This window comes from Protopterus annectens, chromosome 4.part1 (assembly GCF_019279795.1).
Source record: "Protopterus annectens isolate FY-2018-M chromosome 4.part1, PAN1.0, whole genome shotgun sequence".
Lineage (NCBI taxonomy): Eukaryota > Metazoa > Chordata > Ceratodontiformes > Protopteridae > Protopterus > Protopterus annectens.
The window spans coordinates 31,658,230-31,685,605 of record NC_056734.1 but is presented as its reverse complement, the minus strand read 5'-3'; positions in this window follow the sequence as shown (position 1 = coordinate 31,685,605).

The window sequence follows — 27,376 nt, the reverse complement described above, 5'->3', positions numbered from 1 at the left end:
CCTTGAGATACCACCTAAAAAGGGTACTATGGTGGTGGCAGTAGCCTTGGCTTATATCCAAAATCCCAGGGGGTGGATAGATGAAGACCATCTGTGCCAAAGCATTGAGGTCTGTTGAGCATGTCCTCCCAGGCTGACAGGTAATGGCTCCCCTTAGACTGACACCAGATGCTAAGCCTATTATTGAAGTCAATCAACTTCTGTTTGCATTGAGACATCATCTTAGGTGAAGGTAAAATACAGCTGATGGGCAAGGGCATACGTGCCTGAGACACATAGTGAAATAGCTCAGTCATGTCTGTCATCACAAAGTCCAGGGAGGTGCATCTCAAGTCTTACACAACAGCAGGAGTTATGATGTTGTCATAACAGTACCTTTTGTTGACAGATTTGACTGAATGTGTGATATGCCATATCCTGGCACCTCACATAAAGCTGACCATGACCTTAATCTGGTGGGAGGGACATCAATGTGACTTATGATGTAATTACCTATGACTAATATGTTTCAATTTGTGTTTTGTGGTAAGTGTTTGACCACTGAGACAGTGGTGCATTAACTATTAAGTGTACTACTTTCTGCATAGGTATATTATGTGTAGCATGCTTGCATTTCTGTTTCTGAGGTGTCTGGTGTATAGGTATGTTTCCTGTGGTTTTTAATTTCTCCAAGTCTTTTAGGTTTCTAATACCATGATGGGAATGGACCACATGTATAAGTCAAAGTATGACTAAAGTTCATGAAATTAGTATTATTTCAGTCTTTGATGTCATTCACAAGTGCTCATCGTAGCACCTGCAATGTGCCCAGTAATGACTCCTTCTGCAATTTGTATGGTGTTACATGAATTGGTAACATATCTAAATACGATTGTAAATTCTTTTTTATAAGACCAGTTGCTCCTACTACTATTGGAACTGTCTGGGTTTCTTTCTTCCACATGCATCTCATTTCTGCCTGCAGATCAAGGTATTTTATGGCTTTGTGTCTCTGTACGCAAGACACTGTAGCCAATAGGTGTGGCTATTTCAGTGATTAATGCTACTTTTGTCTTCTTTTCCTGGACCACTGTATCTGGTTTTCTAGCATCTATCTTTTGAACTGTTGGCATTGGGTGATCACATGTGATATAAATTTCATAATTTTCTATGATTCTTTGTGGCTCATGTTTCCAGTGTTTTTCAACCACTTCGATATCATAATGTTTGCACAATCTCCAGTGTAACAGTCTCACCACATTATTATGCCTTTCGGTATACAGTCCCTCTGCCATTAGTGCATCGCAACCAGCAACAAGGTGTGTGACTGTTTCCAGTTCGGTTTTACAAAACCTACATGTGTCTGTTTCTCCCACATGTTCAATGGACTTTGTAAACCATTGTGTACATAGCCCACTGTCTTGGGCTGCCCGTATTAACCTTTCATTTCTTGATGTAAATTCACCTCTTCTTAACCGTTCCTGCGTTCATCCTTGATCAACATGAGGCTCTTCCAGAAGTTTTCTATACTTGCAACTATATTTATGTTTTTTCCACATTTCTTGCCTTCTCATCTGGTCCTTCACCTTATATTCTTTCTTTTGTTTTTTAGCACATTTAGTTGCTGCCTGTTTTTTATCTACTTCTGGTTTGATTTCCATTCCTACCTGACGTCAATATGCTTCTGCTAAATTAAGCAGAGATGTCATCTTAGATTTATTCTCCTCATGTTTCAAAACATTCACTACATTCAGATCTTGTGAGGTCACTAGATATGTGTGGAGTGCCACAATTGCAGATCTGTACATGTAATCAATTTCAAGGAGGCCCATCCTGCCTTCAGAACGGGGAATACATAATCTTGGTATACACTGATTTTTATAAATCATTTGGTGAGCATGAAGCATCCTTCTTGTTTTAACATCCAGTCTATCCAACACTTTTTGGGGCCGGTCAATAACTCCAAAACTATAAGTTAGGACAGGAAAAGCAAATTGATGTATGGCTTGGATCTTGTTCCTAGATGACAGTGCTGTTTTCAGGATTAATTTAAGTCTTCTAAGGTACTCCTTACTGAGCTTTATTCGCATTTGTTCATGTTTTATTGCTGATCCTTCATTAATTCCCAAGTATTTATACACTCCCTCTTGCTCGAGTTCTTTTATATCAGATTCTTGTCCCAAATTGATGTTTTTCTGATGCTGCAGTTTTCCTTTTTTAAAGGTTGCTTTTGCACATTTATCAAGACCAAATGACATTCCAATATCATCTGAAAAAGTTTTGACAACCTGCAGCTGTGCTTTCAGTTCCTCATCTGATGAGCTATATGGTTTTAAATCATTGACAAAGAGAAGACAAGAAGTCATTAGACTTAGTTGTTTTCTAGAAGCCAAATGGTAGCCATGACCTAAACTGTTAAGTAAACAGCTTAATGGTTTAATGGCAAGGCAGAATAGCAATGGTGACAGAGTCACCCTGGAATATCCCCCTTTGAATTTTTATCCCTGGTATCCCATGTTACTAGTATGGATCTCCACATATGTAGGTATGTGTGATCTTGGTTTGAGTGGAGTATGAGGTGAGTTGGCCATACTGACACACTGCTCATTGTCATATGTACTGACAGTTGTGTGAGAGAGCATGGATTCAAGGTTTTTAATGTAGATGCATCTCTCAAGCATTGTGTTTGTGTGGATTAGGAGGTAGAAGTTTGGGAGACACTGTCTACAGCTCTGCAGCAGTCTGAGATAATGGCATTAGCAATAGATTATTGCTTGAGTATACATCACAACAGGCCATGGTTAGGCAGTGGCCTGAAAGATACTTACATGTAAGATGTTATTACCTTTATGGAGTCATTCTAAGGCAAAACAGTACCTGACAGTGTGGGATGGCATGGTAGATTGAATACACTTCTTTGCCAGGCTTGTTGGACTTGAATGAACCACAATCCTGTTAATAGACATCGTCGCAATAGCATACTTACAAATGTGACAATGTACAACTCCAGCAAAGTAAGGTTCATGCTGCTACACCCTTGTGGTTCACAGCCTCAAGCACACTCACTGTAGGCACTCTTCTCAGTATGTGCATGTCCATGCATGCACAGAAAACTTATCCAACCTTGCTGTCTTTACTTTAGCCTTGCAAGTCCACAATGTCTGTCAAATAACAAGACAGTAAATGTATGTTGTGTGAAATGATGTGCAAACACAATTTAGTGTTTCAGGAACATAAATGTACAGTATGACATATCTATGACATGTGGAAGGGACAGAGACATTGCCCAAAGGTGGCCACCTGTCTGCAGTAGGCCTCACATCAATGTCATTCAAATCACCACCATTACCCTGTTGAAGGCCAGGTTGCATAAGTTGCTGTGAAACTGTCACTTAACATGGATCTCTGTCAGTGTGGGTCTTGATAGATCAACCTTGGACATCTATGCCACCTCAGACTTAACCTTATATTGCGATGCAGCAGCTGTGCTCCTAATCACCATCAGGTCAGTACTCTATTAAAATTCTACAAGCCTCAAAACCCAAGGCATAATACATGCAAACATCAAATGATTGGTCTGGTTGCTAATTAAGGCATCTACCTGGAAAATGTTACAACAAGCCTAAAGTGCCCTGCATCATGTGTGACAAGTGTGTGGATCAACACACAGGCTATGGCCCACATCTTATCTTGAGCTTGGTGCTAACATTTTGCTTCTGGTAAGAGACAAAGAACAGGAGCTTTGTATCTCACCACGGTGAGGCCATGTTCAGAAGACCAGTAGTAGTAGCCAGGCAGCAACAATTCAGGTGACTCTCCTCTCTTCAGCATTCTTCAAAGGTAATTGTTCTTTTCCAGTATGCACTGCTTGATTAGTGTGTAACCTCAGAATAACTGCCTAAATATGCCATCCTTAACTTTACAGGGTGTATGGATTACTTTCCCCTCCACTGTTTGGCAATGTTCTGTACAAAACCAGGCAACTTGGGTGACATTTTCTCAGAAACCATGATGGCATTAACTCCTATACTGAGTTGCACACAGGACAACCAGCATGCACTGCCATGCATTGTCCTCATAGTTACGGAACAGATACTTGTGACCTTGAGTGATATTCTTAATACAACTGTTTAATCAATAATAAAGGATCTGTTGACATGGACATTTTTTTATTTATTTTACATTTGTTTACTGGGAGAGTATGACTGGGCAAAAAGCCCATTTTCATTGGAGGCCCAGGGAGAAAAGCTCCATTAAGATACAAACAGTAGACTTATAAACAGTACATGAAAAATATAGATGCATACAAAAAAATAAATAAAAAATAAAAACAGAAACATGGGTATAGCTGTTATCGATACATTATGTTACTAGGAGAGTTGAAATAAAGCTATATGGTAATAACAATACGCATACATTTAGAGGACCAACAGGTATATGTACAGGCATAAGTATTTGATAGTGTGCCAATGTAGACTTTTGGGAGAATCTGGTGTTAATCAGGGTGCATACTGTGTAGCAACCTGTGAGATACTGATACAGTAGGAGAAGAGAAGACAATGATTAGTACTTTCTGGGGTGAGCTTGAACTAGAAGGATGATGTAGGAGGTTTTGCATTCAGACTAGGACATAAGGGCTGCCATGTTAGCTGAGAGGAGGAGGTTATAGCAGGAATATCTGAGTTATGATAGTGGAGAGTGAATATGGACTAAGGTATAGAATTTACTTTGGGAGATGGTTATCCTGGGTATGAGGATTCCTAGTGTGACCTTTACCACCCTGGTGGATATGGGCATCCTGAGACAATTTAGAACTTGACCCATGTTTACCGACAACCACTTCATTTTCAAACAAACTGATATGGTATGTGAGAGATGTATATACGCAATGTTACTGGTGGCAAAGCTCTCACATAAAAATACTCCTAATGTCAATAAGGTAGTCAGTGGTACACACACTGCACCCATCACACAAAATCCAAAGCAGACATGAGCTGAAACACTGAGAGAGAAAGTCCTGATAAAAAATACCCTAAGCAGCCCCATATGCACTCTGTGAAAATAACACACATATCAACACATAGAGCAACGTGTCAAGGAGGAACAACCTATGAGCCAAAAAGTCAAGCTGGCACACAGTCCAACATTCTAGCCATCTCTGACTTCATGCAAAAACTGAATCACACATTGACCCAAATGTTCTTCAGGATGGGCTGACACAGACATACAGCTGTCATCAAAGCCATGAGGTAACACTAAATAGCAAGAAATGCACAATGCTATCTTTTGGGATGTCATCCACCCCTGATAACTATCATATTGCCAGCACACCTCGAACAGTTGACTGAGTAGTCAGTGACTTATGGACACAGATAATGATCTACCCTTTGCCTGTCATGTATGTAATATTGTGGACATCATTCTATGTTCCACCATCTATAAACAATATTATGGCATGTAAATCCAAGGAAGCCATTGTTCCACTGTAATCGGCATTCCACAGACCTATCGATGGTGCAATGCCACCTTTGGTATGTAACTAACCAGGTATATCTGACAACTATAATATCCACATAGGTTCCTCAGTAAAGCACTACATGGTGTATGTAACTTGTCCTGTGAAGATCACATAAAGGCCATATCCATGTAGTCTGTCTCAGACATGCTTTGGAGGGGAGGTGTATGCCTGCCATACAGGGAGGTGTCAGACACCACTGCTAACCTCTTTCATATCCACAAAACAAGTGGCACTAGCATTACCTGCTCTACAGACCTTCACCTTGACAGTGGTATATATATATATATATATATATATATATATATATATATATATATATATATATATATATATATATATATAGGACATGCTGGAGACATATCCACAAAACAAGAGGCACTAGAATTACCTGTACTACAGACCTACACCTTGACAGTGGTATATATAGGACATGCTGCAGACATAGGTATGTAACCCAGAACTACACCCTATATGGAACAGGCTCCACATCCTTGTGATCCTCCCTAAAGCAAATTAAGTTCAAGTTACACAAACAGATGGGGATCAGGACAATCATACGTGCTTGTAGACCAATGTTTAAAATGGACAAAGGGAAACTGGATTGGTTCAACCCTCATGCACCAGTTTGTAGAGGTTTCAGCTCCCAAAACCCTGCTTACACTTATCAAGGGTAACAGAACTTGACAGTGTTTAGGGACTCATGGCAATGCTTAAAGGACCCCTTGTGTTTGTTAGCCTATTACACACATATGAACTTACGAATCTCAGAATTTTTACTGTGCTACCTTTCTGATGACATTTGTCTTTTGTAGTGACATTCAGTTTTGTGCTCTAACATTGCTGGGTTGATTGCAGATGTGTACCCATACACTGAAAGGGTGACATAAACATTTCCATGTGACACCTATCATTGTGTGATTAAATAGCCATTACAATAGCATCCATCATAATCTAAACACACTATTATGATATAGTCAAAATGGCAGTGGCCAGGGAGGCTGTGGCAGTGTTAGTTCATCACAGATGAATGCTCAGTCTGTCTTCTTTTTCTCACAAAAAATGAAGAAAATCACTTTTCAGACTTTTAAAAGTGGATACAAAAACTTACAGCAGAAGAAAGTTACCGGAAATCAAAAGTTTTGCTGTGCAGACAAACTGGCTGGATTCCCTGCTGTCTGGGGAATGTTTGGGCCCCTAATTCACTCACAAAACTACTGGACCTTTGCATTTATCCAAACAGGCTGTAAAGTACATGAATCAAGCAGCAGAAGGATCTAGATCAATCTGGATGAGGGCTAAAAGGAAGAGATGTGGCAGAATCAGAAAAAGAGGCTTCAGAGCTGGAATTGCTGCCAAGCTGAAAACAAATCCTCACAGGCCTGCATTAACTTTAATTCTGTTAGCCAACGTGTGCTCAATCGACAACAAGATGGACTTTCTTAGACTTGAGCTCTCCAATACAAAGTAGGTGAGAAATATCTGTCTGCTAGTATTTACAGAAACTTGGCTGCATAACAAAATCAATGACAGTGCTTGAGGGTTTCACTTTGTTTAGAGCTGATAGAAACCAAGCTCTATGTGGAAAAGCTAAGGGAGGTGGGTTGTGCATCTATGTAAATGAAAACTGGTGTAAGAACTGTGAAATTATACAAGTACAATGCTCAGAAAATGCACAGTTCTTGACAGTGAAATGCAGACCTTTCTATGCACCCATAGAGTTTAATGGAGTCTATGGAACAGCTATGTATATACCACCTACTGCTAATACCTCTGAGGTACTTAGGATACTGCACAATTCCATATGTGAGCTGCAAAGTAAAACTCCTGACTGTGCATATATGACTGCTGGGGAATTCACTAAAGCAGATCTCAGATTGTTGCTACCTCACTACCATCAATTTGTGGACTTTCCCACAAGGGGAGCAAATACCCTTGACAAGGTTTACACCAACATAAAGGGACCATACAAAGAAGTGCAGCAGCCAGACTTGGGTTGTTCTGATCATATTTCAATAAGATTAATATCTGCTTACAAATTTCTGCTGATCAGAGAAAAACCCACTGAGAAACTGATCAAGGTCTGGAATGAAGGGGCAATGAAAAGTCTCAGGGACTGTTTTGATAATACCTGCTGGTATTTCTTCAGAGAAACAACCACTTTCAATCAGCATGTGAACATAGACAAATACACAGACACTACAATGGCATATAATTCAAAATGCGTGGAGGACGTAGCTACAATCAAGAAGATTACAGTCAAAGCCAATCAAAAACCGTGGTTAACCAGCAGAGTGTATGAGCTTCTGAGGGCAAGGAATGAGGGATTCAGGGTTGAGGACAAGGTGGGAATTAGTGAAGCAAGGGCTAACCTAAAAAGGGGCATCAAAGAAGCCAAGAGGGAAGAAAGGTACAAAGTTGCTTCGAGGACATGAGGGATACCAGGAGCCTCTGGAAAGGATTTCAGCAACAAACAGACTACAACACCAAGTCAGTTCAATGTGATGACAGCACAGAATTTCTAGATAGGCTGATCTCATTCTATGGCAGATTTGAGGAGAAGAACAACCTGGAGGCTACAAAGCTACTCACTGGTCAGAATGAGACAGTGTTCAGACTTAACCCTGAAGAAGTGAGAAGCTGACTTACAAAAGTGAACCCCGGGAAGGCTGCAGGCCCTGGTAACATTCTGGGCAAAGTATTAAGATAATGCGCTGACCACTTGTACCTAATCCTTACAGCTATTTTCAATACCTCCATGGTTCTTGAAAGAGTTCCAGCATGATTCAAGGTAACTGATATAATCCCACTGCACAAAAAAGCCAATGCTACTTGCTTAAATGACTACAGCCTGATGACACTAACCTCAAATGTCATGGAATGCTTTGAAAGGATAGTAAAAAAGGATGTGTCAGAAGATCTGCTGCTGACCTTTGACCCTCTACAGGTTGCCTATTGACCAAACAGGCCCATTGCAGATGCCATTTCAGTGGCCCTGCACCATTCTCTCTCTGGAACATCTTGAAGAGATGAACAACTATGTCAGGCTGCTGTTCATTGACTTTAGCTCGGCATTCAACACAGTGGTTCTGATGCATCCAATAGGCAAATTGATTAGCCTTGGCATCAACAAGAGCCTCTGCAATTGGATTCTAGACATCTTGATTGGAAGACCACAGAAGATACATGCTGGTAACAACACATCAGGTATCATCACACTTAATACTGGTGTGCCTCAAGGGTGTGTACTTAGTCCTTTGCTATTTACCATCCTTAATCACGACTGCTCTGTGAAATTTCCCAATAACTATATCATCAGATTTGCAGATGATACTACTATAATGTGTCTCGTAATGGATGATGATGAGAGGGAATACAAGGATGAAGTCAGCTCTCTAATCAAATGGTGCAAAAATAACAACTTGGATCCGAAAGCCAACAAAACTGAAGAAATTATCATTGACTTCAGAAAAAGGCCAGCCATTCACTTGCCACTTGAGAACAATGGTGAGGTGGTACAGAGAGTACAATCTACAAAATTCCTGGGGGTACACATCTCAGAAGACCTCTCTTCATCTGTGAACACAGGCCAGATAATTGATAAAGCTTAGCAGGCTCAAAAGAACAAAGCATCCTCTGAATGCTCTATCCACTTTCTATAAAGGAGCTATTGAAAGTATTCTCACCTGCAACTTTACTGTGTGGTACACAAACAGAACTATGGCAGAGAGAAAGAAGCTTCAAAGAGTGGTGAGGACTGTGGAGAAAATAATGGGCACATATCTTCCAACCATGCAAAAACTTTTTGCAACAAGAAACATAAAGAAGGAATAAAAATACTTTGGGATGAATCACATTCAGTATTTGGCTGTTTTGCTAGACTTTTAACTGGCAAGATATACTGCAGCATCCACTGTAGAACCTCTAGGCTCTTGAACACCTTCTACGCAACAGTAATAAGGTTCATAAACTCTGGCATCAACTTGGATGTCTCCTACTTCCAAGCGTGATCTCATTAGTCTGAAAATAATACATTATTTAATTCACTATAGTTAGTATATTCTTACAGAAGTGCAATATCTTTCTCTTAAAAGTGCAATTGCAATCATTTCTCGTGCAATATTAAAAAACTGCCTTTTCTTCTCTTTTTGTGTGTACAGTACTATTTGTTTATATGTTTAGGTTTATATGTATGGGAAGTTTTGCCTGACTAGAAATAGGTTATAAGGAGTATTTTTATGCATATTAGTCATTAGAATAGCTGTGTAAATGTCATGTCTTATTCTTTTTATGCTTAATGTGTCTCTGTACTCTGATGACGAGCTGACTCCTTAAATTTCATTTAGGTTGTACTTGTGTTTCTTAAATGACAATAAAGTTTTATTTGACTCTTTGAATTTCTGAATCTTTTATTCTTTATTCATTAGAAATGTCAATGTACAAATTCTAAAAATGAACAGTACAAGTAGCATGTCGGTCAAAAGCAACATTGGATGAAACAAATTCATATTAATGTAGATAGTCACCCTGTGCATCAGACACAAAGCTTTATTTCCCTGCATCCATGAGAGAGATGAGAGGGATGTGGCACAGGTATCATCATTTGTACAGAGTGTTGTGCGGGGGTGCAGGAGGCCTAGGCTGACCCAATAGGTTGGTAAGCTTTTATGAGAGTCAGGAAGGGATGCAGGCAAAATGGGCCATGGAAATGTGGCGTACATCCACGAGGCTGACGCTCAATGCCAACCAGATGTTCCATTACAGGCAATGTGCATTCCAAGACTGATAGTGTGCGATCTGTCTCAGACCAGCGTCTTTCCACTGCATCAGTGAACTGATCCAGAGTATCAGCAATCCAGTGGAGACATTCAGAGATGTCAGACTGCTTTGCATCCATAACCCTGAGCATTCATCTGGAGTTCCTTTCTGAATGTGCCTGTCCCTCCATGACTGCCCTAAACATATGCCAACTGACATGAGATGAGACACCTGCAACGGGTGGTGGAGGGACAGTAGACCTCCTACGAGCACCCCTATCAATCCGCCTGTGTAGAACCTCACCAACTGTTTGGCTATGGTAAGTGTCAACAGTCACTACAGCCACAGTAGACACACTTCCCTGTTCAATGTCCCCACTCTCTGACTGTCCACTATCTCTGGCCATAGTGGAATGGGTATGCATAGGCATACTGGCTGTGTACTGTGATAATGAGGGCAAACAAGGCATGAGAACCTTTGTATCAGATTCAGCCCCTGCACCCCCCAGCTGTGCCTCACTTTGGCTACCATCATCATCAGAGTCTGAAGAGACGCTGACATCAGATTGTGAAGGGGACAAAGACCAACCTCCCTGGTCATCTGTGATAAAAAGGGAAAAGCATTTCATTAATACCTGCATTATTATACTCTGCAGTACTATGTTGCAATATATGTTAAGCTGTATACACTGCTGTCACTATTAAACACTTATATAACCCACAACCTCATACAGTAGGACACGAGGACATTATTTTATAACCCACAGCTGTAATGATTTGGAAACAAATGTCCTACAAACAGGAATCTCATGAGCAAAACATAAATGATGTACACTGTTGACATTCTGCAAAACTCTGCACAGTTGACAGTTATGGCAATCTGTAATGTCCTGACAATACTGTCAAATCAATCACTGTGTTCACACCTGCAAGGCATATGTATAAGTCTAAAGTGTGTACAGTCAGAAAATATCTGTACAGTTGGCAATTATGCAGACAGTACATCAATCCAGCCAGCATGCTGTGATGACACTTGAGCAAATACAGTGAACAAAATGTACATCTCTGACAAAACAGTTTTGTGCTTCCCCGCAGCAGGAGCACGGCCTCTTCATATTCTTGAAAGTTCTGGAAAAATGTGAGGGAGAGTTAATGTACACAGCAGTGAATGCGACAGTATAACAGGGCTAATTCTTCAAAATATCTCACATTTACATTAGCTGCTATGTTAACAGGTATGTGGGTCACAAACTGTGTATGAGCTTAAAACTGCAGCTACCCCCCAAAACACCTGACACCCACGTAAAACTATGTGCATGCTGACATGCTGTATGCTACAGTATTCCAACTAAGCATACCTGGATGCTCCTCTTCTTTTTTTTTTTACTCAAATGATTTTTATTATGATGAAATAACACAACAATTTAATACTTATATAACATTCAATAACTCTTTACAGTATTTACATTCAGCCTGACAAAAAAGATTCAGGTAAAAACATTTGTAGTTAAATAATAAGTTAATATATAAACTTTGATCATTAGGAATAGTTTGTTTCCATCTGTAGGTTATTAATCAAATTCAAAACTTTCCTCCATGGACTATTAACCTAATGGCTTAGGAAAAGTTTTTAACTCTTTAGTTCTTTTTTCCATTAGTATGCATTTCTTCAGTGATGATAGGAATTCCCCCATTGTGGGTGCTACATTACAGTTCCATCTTCTAGTTATACATTTTCTGGCTATTGCTAACATTGTCCACAACAAATACATGTGTCATTTTTCTTCATATTATTACTATTAACAACATTCAATAAAATTAAAGACTTTGTCAAAACAAATGTATCAGTATAGATAGCTTGAAGAAATGTGTTAATCTTATTCCAATATGGTTTAATATTAGTGCAGTCATAAAAAATATGAGACCAGTCAGCATTAGTGGACAGATGACATCACCAACATAACTTACTGTTTGAAGGGTTCATTTCTGAGAGTTTCTCAGGTGTCAAAAAGGATCTGTATAGAAATTTCCAATGAAAAATCCTCCAGAATTGGGAGTAAGAAGTTAGTTTAACTGAAAATAAAATGTTTGTTTTATCTTCCATTGATAATGATACTTGAAACCCTTTAGTTAGGTATTGCCAGTAAGAATCTTTAGGAGCTGTCTTATAGACAAAGTGTTATATAGATATGATAATTCATTCTTAACATTGATATTATTATACAGAATTCCAGAAATCCGGTTTATAATTTTTGGTATGGTTTTGAAGGATGAGTCATGTATTATTCTTCACAGATCCTTAGTGTATGCTGTGGCACTCTGAAGAACCAACCAGTTATTAGGGGATAGGCCATAGGTTGACAATATACTTTGTGTGTTCAAAGCTTGTTGGTTTTCAATACATTGCAACCAACAAAATAGGTTATTATTTTCCCATAAACCAAAAATCTGTCTATGTTTTATCAGGAAAATCCCTTGTAATAGTAAATGGTATTAAAAATCTATGCCTCGGTTTTATATCTAAATTTGTGTTAATGAATTTTCTAAACACATCAGAAATGTTGTTTATTAGTGTTAGTTTAGATAATTTTGTTGTACTATACTGTAAATTTAAACTTAAATAGTGCCATATCTTTTCTTTGTCAGTTACCAAAGCATTTTTTGATAAATAATTTCATTCATTAGTATAATGGAGTATAACTGTTTCCAGTTGGAAGAGTATCTAGGATTTATCCAATTCATCATTATTTTAATTATAGATACCTTTATATAAGTTTCAATCTCTGGGAATTTTAACCCCCCCTTGTTCCCATTTTCTGATATGATGAGAATACCCCACTCTATTTCTTTTGGGGTACAATAGGAATTTCATCAGAGTTGAAGTGATTTCTTTAAGGATTTCCTTTCCTGTTGGATGTATAAGGGAGTGTGCTATATATAATATTTTAGGTAACACACCCATTTTTATCAGTTGTAACCTATCATCAAATGTTATAAACAAATTATTCCATTTGCTTATTAATGTCTTGATTAAGTCTATGGCTTTAGCATAGTTAAGCTGTAAGGTTTCCTCTATATTCTTGCCTAGGATTATTCCTAAATAGTCTATAGTTGAAACCTGGTTTCCAATAATATGATTAACTGGAACCTGTATGTTATTTTTTTTATTTAGTAATAAATATTTTGATTTAGATTTGTTGAAGGAGAGTCCTGAGATTTCTTGGAAATTTGTTGTTACTATATCCACTTCACCTGACAATTTCTTAGAGCTGGGTAAGGTAAGTAAGACATCAGCAAACATCATTATTTTAGAAATATATTGGTCATATATATTTATACCTCTTATCTGTGGGTTATTACGTATTAAAATGGCAAGTATTTCTATGGCCAGAGCAAATAGGATAGGGGACATGGGACATCCTTGTCTAGTACCTCTAGTGATTTGGATTGCTTTGGAAGTAAAGGGACCTAATTTGACATATGTTAGATTATTTTCATAGATTTTCTTTATCATTGTTATATAAAAGAGGGGGAAATCAAACAACTGAAGACTTTAAGTAAATAACCCCAATTTAAGGAGTCAAAGGCCTTTTGAATATCTAGACCTATTGTCAATGCTTCATGGTTTCCTTTATTGAGGTAATCTGTCAGAGTTAATACTATTTTAATATTATGTGTATGCCTGTTCTGTATGAAACTAGTTTGGTCTTTATTAATTATTTTAGATATGGGTATTTTAATCTATTGACCATAATTGACATAAATAGTTTATACTCATTATTCAGCAAAGAAATTGGTCTATATGAGTTGCAATGATTAGGGTCCGTATTCTCTTTTAATATAGTGGAAATTAGAGAATATCTCCAAGAAGGAGGAATGTTTGCTAATGTTTGAACTTCAAGAAAGGTTTTATGTAGGAGAGAGATTATAGAAGAAGGGAGCAATCTATAAATTTTGATAATTAAGCCATCTATTCCAGGTGCTTTATTAGACTTACTTCCTTTAATCCCATCTATAATTTCCTTTTGAGAAATAGTTTTTTGTAGATCTAACTTAAGTTCCTCAGGAATTCTTGTTATGTTGGGAACTATATTCTCTAACTTCTCACATTCATTTGTACTTATTTTATCTTTATGATGCACTGCATAATGATAATTAAAAGCCTCCAGAATGTCTCCTATGTCCGAGACTTTTTCCTTTTCCCTTCATGAAAGATATTATCAACGTTATTAATTTTTGATTGTATCTTAACTTTCATAGATAGGTTATGAAGATGCTTAGGAGAGGTAGCATAAGAATTTAATTTCAGTTTTTCCATAGCTAAATTAGTTTTATTGGATAGTATTTCATTGTATTTCTTATTTGCTTCTTCTATTTTCTTATTATCTGTAGCAATTAGGTTTTTATTAGATTTAAGAGATAATATTTGATTTTGGAGTTGCTGTAACTCTGAGTCCCATTCTTTAATTTTATTTTTGTACCAGCTAATGGTTTTACCATATATATAGGCCTTAAGAGAATCCCAAACCATAATTGTGTTTGCTTCAGGTTTATAATTAATCTCTAAGAAAAGCTGAAGTTCAGAAGTTATCCAAGATTTAAAGTCTTTAATATTTGTGATATATGAAAGAATCCTTGAAGTAATAACTAATTGACTGAACTCCAAGTGTATTGTTAACAACAGGGAATTATGATCTGAAAAGGGACAAGGTTGTATTGAAAAATTCAAGATTTTAGAATAAAGATCTTGTGAGATATATATTTTATCTATTCTAGTTTGGGTACCCTGTCTATAGTCCTGGGGTGAGAATAGTAAAGAATTTGGGCCCAAAGCATTAAAAGTATCTTTTAATTAAACATGTCTGCACATTTTTTAACTGATTGGCTGAGGACAATAGTCTGGGATATTTCCTATTGGTAGTTTCTGTAATATCTGTGATACAATTGAAATCACCTCCTAGTATAACATTACCTTTAGAAGTAGTTGTAATAAAGTCTATGTGTTTCTTAGCTAGTCCAACCCCCATACCCGGGAACCAGTATAAATTAACCAGGGTCCAAATTCTATTATTAAATTTAAGTATAACTAAGGCCATGAGTCCATCATTATCTACATGTTTGTAAATGATTTGGGGATTTAAGAAAGTCTTTTTCCATAGAATTTTTACTCCTCTGGTCTTATTTTTATAAGAAGAATGAGCAAGTATTGTGTATTCCTTAGGGTCCCACATAAATGTGCCATTTATTTTGAAGTGTGTCTCTTGGAGAAAAACTACTTCAGCCTTGTATAGTTTAAGATTACTTAGTAGGTTGGCTCTCTTATATGGGTTGTTTAAGCAATTAGTATTTAAGAATATCAAAGTTAAATCCATATCAGAATTCTTTAAAGATAACAAATAATAAAGGAGCTTGAATTAATAGAATCATGTATACATAATACTTTTCCTGAATAGACAATAGAATATCAATTGTTGTATTCATATTTATTTCAATCCAAATAACTTTCCCCATAAAAGGTAAAAGTAAACAAATTGTGTCAGGCATTTAAAAACTAGAAAAACAATTAAATAGCAAACAAATAGCATATTTCACTCAGATATAAACTTTAATATACCCTATACATGGAATGAGATGCATTCCTAGTCTAGCAAGCAAAATTAAATCTGCTAGACTACCTATCCCAACCATCAACCTTTGTTGGTTTGAGCCCATGAAAACAAAGTACAAAATGGAGAATATATTATAAATTAAGAGAACAATAGTAGTGATAAACAACTGATCAGAAATTGATTCCAGTTAGGTTAGGAAGCAAGAGACATATTAGGATATATATATATATATATATATATATATATATATATATATATATATATATATATATATATATATATATAATGTGAATTTAATGCTTAATAGACTAAGGAAGCATTAGCTTTATTAACAATCTAAATGATTACCCAAAATACCTAAGCATGTCATCTGTATTAGTTCTAATAAAAACTTCAAAATGGCAGAACAAATCAAAGAATCATTTAGCATTTGTATTTACTTGCCCTCTGAATAAATCTTTTCATGACAAACACCCACTAAATAAAAACTTCACGAGAATTGGGTGTTAGAACATAGTGAGTCTGTGTCATTCCCAAAAGATGTTAACATAGATTTTTAGAAATATTCCATAAGACATATTGGTCCTTAATTAACTCCTAAACTTTTGGAATAGCAGATGTTTAAATGTTGTTTGTCTTGTTGTTTGTCTTTCAGCTTTTCCCAGTAAGGGGTCGCCACAGCAGAACTCTGGTCCGCTAATGATTGGCAGTAGATTTTTACAAAATGCCGAGGTGCCAGCTTGACGCCCCACCTTCAACGAAGGCATGCCCATTTATGCATGCATGTCTTTCGAATGCTACACAACCACGGGGAGGACATGCAGACTCCACACAGAAGGCACTCCCAAGCCCAGCTGAGAATCGAACAGGAGAACCTCTTGCTGTGAGGTAACAATGCTACCGCCGTACCACCGTGGCAAATACCAACTATGGCAAATAGCAGATGTTTAAATAACTGACTAAAATCAATAATAATTAACTGGCATCAGTTAAAATAACAAAAATTAGTAAAAAACATTATTTATATAAAACATACTATGAATAACAGGTCTTAAAAGTGAATGACTCAAAGACAAAACTAAGATATGCTCCTCTTGAGTGGAAATGGTTGCAGCTATATCCTTGACATATTGGGTGATGGATGCCTGGGAGTTGTCCTGTGTTGCAAGGTTCACCAGGAATTTTACAGTGGCTGACAGAGGTTGCTCTGCTGCAGGCCCACCACCAATGACCTAACGATCCCTGGACAGTGCATGTTTGTTTGCCAAGATAATCAAGTCAGTGGCATGGTGCTGCACCTGCTCATATGTACGATTCTGGTTACTCACAGCATTAATGTTGTGCACCAGTTCATCCCACAAGTTTGTAAGTTCTTGCCTATTTGCCCTCCTCTGGACAGCAGAACTTGGTGGTGTTGTCTCAAGGCCTCAGTAATGAGTTTGTTTTCTGCCTCAGTGAAAAGTACATGGCATCTGGCATGCATGATGTCTCCTGAAATACAGATAAATGAGAACACATATCAGGATCACATATGTGGGATTACAGTATGTAGAGATCCAGTAATGAAGGAACCCTATTGGTGTTCCCCACTTGATTACACATCTCTTTATCAACAGTGTGCCAAACATACAAAGGTTGTGGAAGCAACTAGGATAGTAGCAATAATGACCCACTCCTGTTTGTGACAGACACTCATGTATGATCACACAATAAACACAGGAGTCCATTATAGTGTACCCCATAACGAGGAACCCCCCCCATCCATAACATATGTATAAACAAAAGTGCAAACCAAATAGTAGGGCACTACTATAACTGCTAGCAAATTAAGTGTCCAGCAGACCTGTGTACCATGTTAATACAGAGCATTATACCCTTGTTGTACTCTACTTCCCCTGTAGGAGTAACACAGCTGGAGATCACTAGCATGTCATCACTACATTTCTAAGAAAGGCTTACTGATGTAATCCTCATTTCTCCTACTTATATTAAAACATATGCATCATGTTGAAAACAAAATGGCAACCTGCGTGATGCAGTACAAAACTCCTCTGTTGAAAGATACAGCTATATGAGTACTGGGTGAATGATTTAACCATACAAACTAACTCTCATGCACAATGGTTCCCCCAGCTAGGTGTCTGCCTTTTTAAGATGGTTCTCATTAGCAGGTGATTGCCTCAGAACCAATCTAAGAGTTAATTACAAATAATATGATAATATCAAATTATAATAATAAATATAATTAATGAGAAAAAGAAGAGAAGGGGTGGACTGCAAGAGAGAGAGAAAAGAATATTAGTAACTTCACAGATAATACTATACAGACTATTACTACATACTTCTAGATATGTTAAATTTCAGTTGTGAGGACACTGATTGTTTATATTGTATAGAAGATGTTGCATGTACATAGCTCTCAAACTGTTAGGATAGGACAATTTGGGCTAAGCCATACAAAATGGTGGTACAAAGGCACATTGACAGGGAACATTTTTACATAATGTGCTCATACATTAGTAGCAAGGTGTTCTGATAACAGATTTGCCATTAAATCGCATTCCAAGTAATGGCATATATCTACAAATCAAAGTACCAGACATATGGGGCAGTAGTCATTACATTCTGCAAAAATCAGGAAAGTTGAAAGGTATGTTTGTGTACACTAATTACACTAGACAGCTGGTCATTTCTCAGTTGGCTGCCATGGGGTTAGAACCCACAAGCAGTGACTACAGGAAGACTGAATATTTTATTTGAAACAATACATTTTCAGACCACATCTCCTTTAAAACTTTTATTGAGTTATGTTGTGTGAAATCATGCATTTACACACATGCATAGCTGTGTCTGGTGTCAGATTAGAGCCCACAAGCAGTGACTACAGGAATACTGAGCACTTTATTTGAAAAACAAAATATTTATCAAAGCACCATCTCCTTTTATACTTTATTGGTTAATGTTGCTTCATATCTGGCATTTACACACATGGATAGCCATCTAGGACTTCTGTTAACTTAAACGTATACCCTGTTCGTTTACAGAGTGCTATCTATAACCATATTTAAGAAAGAAATATCAGAAAACAAGTCTGACCCTTAATTTATGTATTGCACTACATTTATTTCTGACATTTGTTGGCACATTATTTAGTACTTCACATTTAACAGTTGACTGGTGTCAAATTACGACACACAAGCAGTGACTACAGGAATACTGAATACTTTATTGGAAAACATTACTTAACAAAGCACCATCTCCTTTTAAACTTTATTGATTAATGTTGTTTCAAATCTGGCACTTACACACATGGATAGCTGTCTAGGACTTCTGTTAACTTACCATCTACCCTTTTCATTTATTGAGTGTAACCTATAGTATATTTCAGACAATGAGCAGACCAGAACAGTGACTCTTATTGTAGGTAGACTACACCATTAACTGATGGTTGGAAGCAATGCTACACAGTACTGCATGCTTACATGCTTTAACTTCCTTTACCAATTTAGATATGCACTGACACATTAATAAAGATTTAGAATGTCCCAGAATCAGATATTTCATACCCAACTGTTAAGACTCCAAAAAAATGTATTTACTTTACTGTATTATTAAGTTATGCATTAAGTTATTACTTTGATGATTTTCTTACTTACTACATGCTTGCCTCATCCTGGCCAAATGCCCAGCATGGGACTGTACGTTGCAAGCCCTCTCTTCTGCAGCTATGGTAAGAGAAGTAAATCATTATGCATATCAGTTTTGCACAGATTCAGCTTGTATATTTATCAATGACCAGAAAACATACTTGCATATCTGTGGGGTGCACCCATCCCTAGCTTCTTGGACCCATGTGTCCAAGGTTCCCTTCTTCCTATGTTTCAGGTCATCATAGTGGGGACAACATTGCAGACCAGTACTGGGGATAACAGTAGCACTGGTTAGGTACCTGGCCAAATGATACCAAGTGTCAGACTTACATGCTGAGCCCTTGTAGTTGCTCTGCAGCAGCTGGGGTCCATATGGCTCTACCAGGAGTCCACTAAAAACCTTGGACTCTTGCACACCCCACTTTTGCACCTTAAAATGCACTCCCTCTCCAACTCCCACAGCCATACTCACAGTCAAAGTCAGGCTCCAAGGAATGATGTGAAATTCCTGCCTATTGTCCTTTATGTAGGCTGCTTTCCCATCCTTGCATGTCATACTGTAACTTTCAAAAACACACCCTGTTGCTTAGCATCGCTCAAACACACACAATCCATGTTTAAGTGATGCTTACCAACAGGCAAACTGGAAAAGACCATTGGCCATGTTTAACTGATGCTTAACATCACACAGCTTTTCTACCTGTTTCTAAATGTAACAGATATTTAATTTAAAGTCAGCCGATGTTTTAGTCACCTGACAGTTTCACAGCACTATATGTAAAAAACATTACTAAGCAGTACTCAAACCCAGGACCAACTATGCTGTAGATCATGACTCAAACTATCTAGCCACTGGGATAGTGAAAGGAACTGGAATATCTTCAAATATACTGCAAAGGTGCCTGTAAGCATAGCGTAGCTTCACTGCACAGGTTTGCACATTATTAAGCACACCAGACCTACAACAATTGAATACTGATTTCTGTTTTTCGCTGTCTAGCGGATGTCTACTGCTTAAGTATGACTCAGTACAGTTGTGCAACACCAAATCATGCAAACAAGCACAAAAAGAAAAATAATTAATATTGAATGCATCCATTTTCTGTTTGTAGATGTCTAGAGGATGTCTATTGCTTAAGTACGCCATGCTATGCCTAGTTAAGCAATGCACCACATCGAGCAAACAAGCACAAAAAGAAAAAAACATTTATTTATCAACACTGAGTGCATCTAGTTTCTATTTTTAGATGTCTAGCAGTTGTCTAATGCTTACGTACGCTGCATTACACCTAGCTAAGCAAAATGCCACACCATGCAAACAAGCACATAAATATATATTAAAAAAATTAAAGTAGAATTTAATGAAATAAAATATTTTGTATACCTTTCGACCAAGATGGATAGCTTTAAGGTGTGCGGCTATGCCGTAAGTCTTACTTGGATTCAATATCCATGTTGCTTGACCTCCCTTAGGTGCGCCCCATAATTAATATATATGGAGCACTGTTGAAGGGGAAAAGTGGCCATATACATGGATATATTCCATATAGGCTCTACATGGAGCCTACACGGGCTTTATTGAATTCTGGGGAATGTGTTTATATAGCTGAGATTATAGTACTTTAACATAAATGCACTGAGTTCACTACCGTGTAAGTATATTGTCTGTACTTGTTCAACTATATGCTGTTGCATGTCTGTAGCTGCATTTCATGTAAGCCATGGCTGAAAATGGTTCACTGTTTAGGTCAAGTTAATTTATCCAGCTAACAAAGGAAATAGATGAATAAACATGAATAAAGCATAACTATATACATATATAGTTATAACTATGTACAAAAAAGTCAGATTTGACTTACCATGCATCCTCTAAGCGTAATTTAAGCACACAACATTCCTCTGTTGTCAGTCTTATGGTGGGGAACTGGAAGCCACCAGACAGTGCGTACTGAAGCAGCAGTGGCAGCTGATGTCTTCAGTGCCATTTGAGAGCCTGATGTAGGGTCACTTTCCTGGAAGTACAGCTCCTAACTGAAGAACAACTGGATATGTCATGAATGGTGATGTTATGTTAGGCTGTCTGCTAGTAGGAAGACCCATGGTGCTTGAGTGCTGAGCCACTGCTACAGTCCAGTTCACAAATTTTGTGGGGCTGTCATGATCTTGAACTGTCACCTTCTGATTCTTATACTACCTCAAAACATCTAGCTGGTTCCACATATGATGTATTTTCATGCTATTACTACTTAAATGTCCTGCACAGATGCATGTATGCATATGTTACTTATCAGATGAAAGAACTACTATATCCACAGCATAACAATGCCTAGATATACTCCACAGTGTAGCAGAACAAAACATCTCGCTAAGTATAAACTACCTCCATCACTTGATTCTGCTATTTTGACTCTGCCTGTCTACATAGTCATACACATTGTAATATACGAGTAAATATAATGCCACAGTATGTACATGTAGCAGTTCCCTTTAGAAGTGTACTTAATGAGCATTCACTAACAGTTATAGAATCACACACATTATGCAGTGCTAGATGTTATGCAATGTCACACAACAGAAACAAATTTGACACATGAAATTTCATGCAGGTTATCTGATCTATTGGATGGACATGAAGACACAATCCAAAATATATGACACCAACCAAATAATGTGTCCTTTGCATGACAAGCTGCTTAGAGTTCTCTAGTAGCATTTTAATGAGAGTTAATCATACTGGTAAATACAATGTGACACAAATGCATTCAGCATCATGTCTGCACACAACCTTATATTTCTAAATTATGGACAAACAATCCACTAGTTCAAGCACTAGTATTTCCCTGGAGGGTCATCTGCACATATCTTATGAACTTCTACTACAGAAGGTTTAAGTTATTACATAATGAAGGCTCTAGCTTGGCTGGGTCTTTCCTGTAAATTTTACTAAATGGATTGTCTACATGATCTTTTTGGGTCTATGGTTAATTGTTGAACAGCACGTTCTTCAAATTCTAATTGTCAAAAATTCCTTTAATTGAATAGCCATATCATTGTAATGATTTTCATCAAATGATGATAGTTGGCCAACATAAAGCATTAACAAATACTTACTTACCGGCAACTGAGCTATAAGGAAACCTACCCTTTCCCACTGTAGTGTGACCATGCGTTGGTATATATAATTAGTGGGGGGGGGGCACAGACCCTCAGAAGAGGAACATTACATCATGTGAAAAACGGACACTAGTTATGTGGGGGTCTGTTCCCGCCTCCATGCCACCCACACCCCCAATAATTATATATATCAACTCTAAGGATGGTACTACAGTGGGGAAAGGGCAGGTTTCCTTATAGCTCAGATACCAGTAAGGAAGTATTTGTTTACAAGATGTGTTACAGCTTCCTTTACATCGGCCAGCTATCACTGATTAATGAAAATCATTATGATGATAGGGACATTCGATTAAAGGAAGTCTTGACAATTATAATTTGATGAACAGCCATTTGATGAATGAGCTGTTCAATTATTAACCATATACCTGACCTTTTTACCCTTTGGTTTAGATGTTTTTTGAGATATTTTGCAGTCAATCTGATTTAATAGACATCAAAATTGTTTAAAAGTTCTGTGCTTCTAAAATATGGCCAAGCAACTCAGTTTTTCTGTACTGATGAGCTCATAAAAATAATGAGAAAGGCATGCCATGTTTATAACTATTGGAATTCAGTTTTATTGCTCTAAATGAAACAGTAAAGACAAAGAAGTACAAGTAAAAAGTTATTGGCATTCAGAAAAAAAACAATGGTATGTTCGTAAGGGTTCATTTACATATATCCCATGTGCCTCCACTTCAAGAGGTTTAAGCTATTATACAGTGAAGACTCAAGCTTTGCTTGATCTTTCTTGAAGTTTTTAATAAACAGTTTATATGTGTGACATTCTTTACCATTTGTTTTATGTGGACCCCTCTAATTGTTGCTATGCTTTGTTAATATAGTGCTTTAGGCATACATGTGGGATTATGATGCTAAGGAATGTCCTTTTGATCACTTGGTTTTCAAATAAAAGATCACTAAAGTCCATAGCCAGTAGTATATCATGTTGGTGCAGTGCATGGAACTATATCTATGTACACACAAGTCATGCATCTATATGACGTCAGCTCACGACAATGTTGACAGAAAAATGTCAACCATAAAAGGCCAATGGAAATGCTAACAGTCAAATGAGCATGCAAAAAAATAACATTTTTTTTTTTTGCACTCCCCCCATCCCCTGCTAATTCTATGTAGTAACTCCAAGATCACGCAATGCCAGGGGAAAGGAAATATTCCCCAACAGGGGACTGTTGATCTTTCATACCTGTGAACGTTTGTTGTTGATCAGTCAGCCATCAACACTGCGGTGTGCCAATGAACCATATATATGCATAAATATATATATATATATATTTATATATATATATATTTCTCAGCCAAGGAATCTGTTCCTGTTGTTTTGTACAACAGCACTGTCCCAGAACTGAAGCACAATGTATCTGTGTAGATATGCTATACGAGTCACTACTGAATGCATGTGCCTTAGGAGCACTCACACCACATTCGCAGAACAACTGTTTTTTTGGCAGGATGTTACAAAATGACTCAATAATTATTTATCTAAAGTAAATATTGAGAATAATAACTTCATGCAGTGTTATTTGTGCAATGTCGGTTATTTGTCTTTTCGGCTTTTTCCCGGTAAGGGGTTGCCACAGCGTAACTCTGGTCCGCTAATGATTGGCAGTAGATTTTTATGAAACACCGAGGTGCCAACTCAACGCCCAACCTTCAATGAAGGCACACCCATTTATGCACGCATGTTTTTCGAATGCTACCCAACCACGGGGAGGACATGCAGACTCCACACAGAAGGCACTCCCAAGCCACGCCGAGAATCGAACGGGAGAACCTCTTGCTGTGAAGTATTTGTGCAATGTCAGTATGTTCATAAAACATTGACCTTTGCTGGAATTGAACAACAACCTGTTATGACCTATGTGAAGCCATTACATCATATGATTGCATTGCAATCTGTATAACATTATAGGGCTTGGGAGGTTTCTTTCATTGTAATTGTATATTGTATACATTATAACATTTGTGGATGACATTCATACATAACAGCATTAGGATATGCAACACTTACAGTTAGGCAACACCTCATTATGTAATAACAGAAGCTATATGATATTGGGAAGAACGAACACCCCACTGTGCAAGTGGTATTACAGTTGTGAGGTATTTGGTTCTTTGAAGCTTTGACATCATGTTATTGCTACAAGGAATATGTGTGCCTGTATTTTCTTATAAAATACTGTAGCTATATGTGTCTTTCTTACACAACATTGCCTGCTGCTAGGTATACCCAAACACCTGTGATGCATAATGCAGGTAATACTGTGACATAAGAATTGCAATAATGCACAATGTATGAATAATCACAAATTTGAGCACATGCCTTACTAAGGCAACAGCAAACATAACATTAACTCATGCCCTCATGTCCTCACATCAAAGGAAAAGCCTTAGTATTTCTCAAAGGAAAGCCAACTGTCATCCCATGGCATCATTATCCAATAAAGCATTACTGTGTGACATAATGAGCATAAACACTTTATCTCCAGCCTTACAGGTACTCAGCAGACAGCTGGGTGACAACACTGATACCTACTCGATATTTCCAGGCATACTGACACAAGTGAGTCTAAATAGTAATGGTTGAATTTGAACAGACTACCTAAGATCACAAGGTACAGAACACTGCGTGAATTACATGCACACCCGAGATGTACACATTTGAATGGATGACATCACCATTCTTTCATATGTTGATGTTCTTCTAAAAAGGTATGAAGGTAGTTACACTGTGCAGAAATACCCCATAGCTACACACATGGCAGCCATTAGAAGCCTTCTTTACACAGTTTGATAGACAAATACAGATGCGCAATTGTCACTCATTGTTGGATTCAGGCACCCTCCCTCTTTACTTTTGCAGTCTAGAGAGCATAGTATCAACAGTTAGATTTACAAGAAAAGTCTGCGTTATAAGGGTACAGAGTGCACTTTTCATATGATGACCTCATTGTGTGATGCACAGAAGATGTTTGTGGTAGAGGTGGGCATGAAATAAGGTGATTGGGGCATCAACTGACATGTTAAAATCTTCCCCTGACTGGAAGCTATTGCAAGCACATCTGTTCAGGAACTATGCATATATGACCTTGAAACTATGCACACAAGTTTCCCACTGTGAGATTTAAACATCCAATATATCTAGGTTATATAATCTAGTAAACACAGTATTAGCTACAACCACTATAAGACATGGCTGCTTTTTAAGATGACAGAGTACACTTTTGATAGAATGACCTCATCAGTGTGTTGCAGAAAATAAGGTTTTGTTAAAGTGGGATAAACTGAAGACGGAGCTTTGTCCAAAATTTAAGTTTTCTCCTGAGTAGAAGTTGGTACAGAACATCTGTTGCTGAAGGCTTACTTCCCTGATACTACACACGCATACAAGTTCATCAATGGTAGATTCAAACTTCCTACATAATTTCTTACACAATCTAGTGAACACCGTATTAGCTGCAAGTAAAACAGGACAAGTCTGAGTCTTAAAGGAAGAGAGTGCACTTTTGACATGAAGACCTCATCAGTGTGTTGCAGAGAAGATATTAATGGTAAAAGTGGGATAAGGTGATAGTGGAATACTAGCCCAGGTTAAAATTTTCCATCGCTGCATGACTGGAAGTTAATACAGCATGTCTGTTCATGAAATTATATGTACCCGTAATTCCAGCCACACACATCCAAGTTCACCACTGTGAGATTTGAATAACCTACCCATCTCACAATCTAGAGAACATATTATTAGAAGCAATTGCCACAGGAAAGTCCGACTCTTAATGGGAGAGGGTGCACTTTTGACATGACGATCTCATCAGTGTATTGCAGAGAAGATGTTTGTGGCAAAAGTGGGATAAATTGCAGATGGAGATGTGCACAAAGTTAGATTTATTCTCCTTAGTGGAAGTGGACTCTGCAAATTTGATATTGAGGAATGACTTACCTGTCACTAGAAACCCTTCCACACACCACAAGTTCACCACCATGAGAAGTGAATCCCCCACCTATCTAGTTAGACAATCTAAAGACACAGTATTAGCTGCAAGTGCCACAGAAGAAGTCTGACTCTTACAGGGAAAGAGTGCACTTGCACTTTTGGGTCTGTATCAGATTGTCGAATGCTGACAACTTCAAAGCTTCAAACTTCGAACTTGAAAGTTTGAAGTCTAAAAACGTGGAATGTCAAAAAAAAAAAAACACTCAAAACCCAAAGCAAAAAAAAAAAATGCTCTAGGCAAGGGGGCAAGCCCCCCTGCACCCCCCACACCCCCCACTACTTAAATATACCAACTGCAAGATCACACTACAGTGCAGTAAAGGGAAATCTTCCCTTCCCACACTCTATGGCGATTTCCGTTATACGTTTTGACGTTTTTACACTTCAAACTTTCTAGTTCAAAGTTTAATGCTTCAAACTTGTCAGCTTTTGACATTATGATATAGACCCACACTTTTTACATGATGAACTCATCAGTGTGTTGCAGAAAGTATGTTTCTGTTAATTGGGAGAAAAGGAAGAGGAAAATGTGTCCAAAATTAAATTTGCTCTGTTCATTGAGAGAACACAGCAGATTTAACATTAAGGCATAACTTACCAGTTACTAGAACACCCCAGCACACACACACACACACACACACACACACACACACACACACACACACACACACACACACACACACACACACACACAT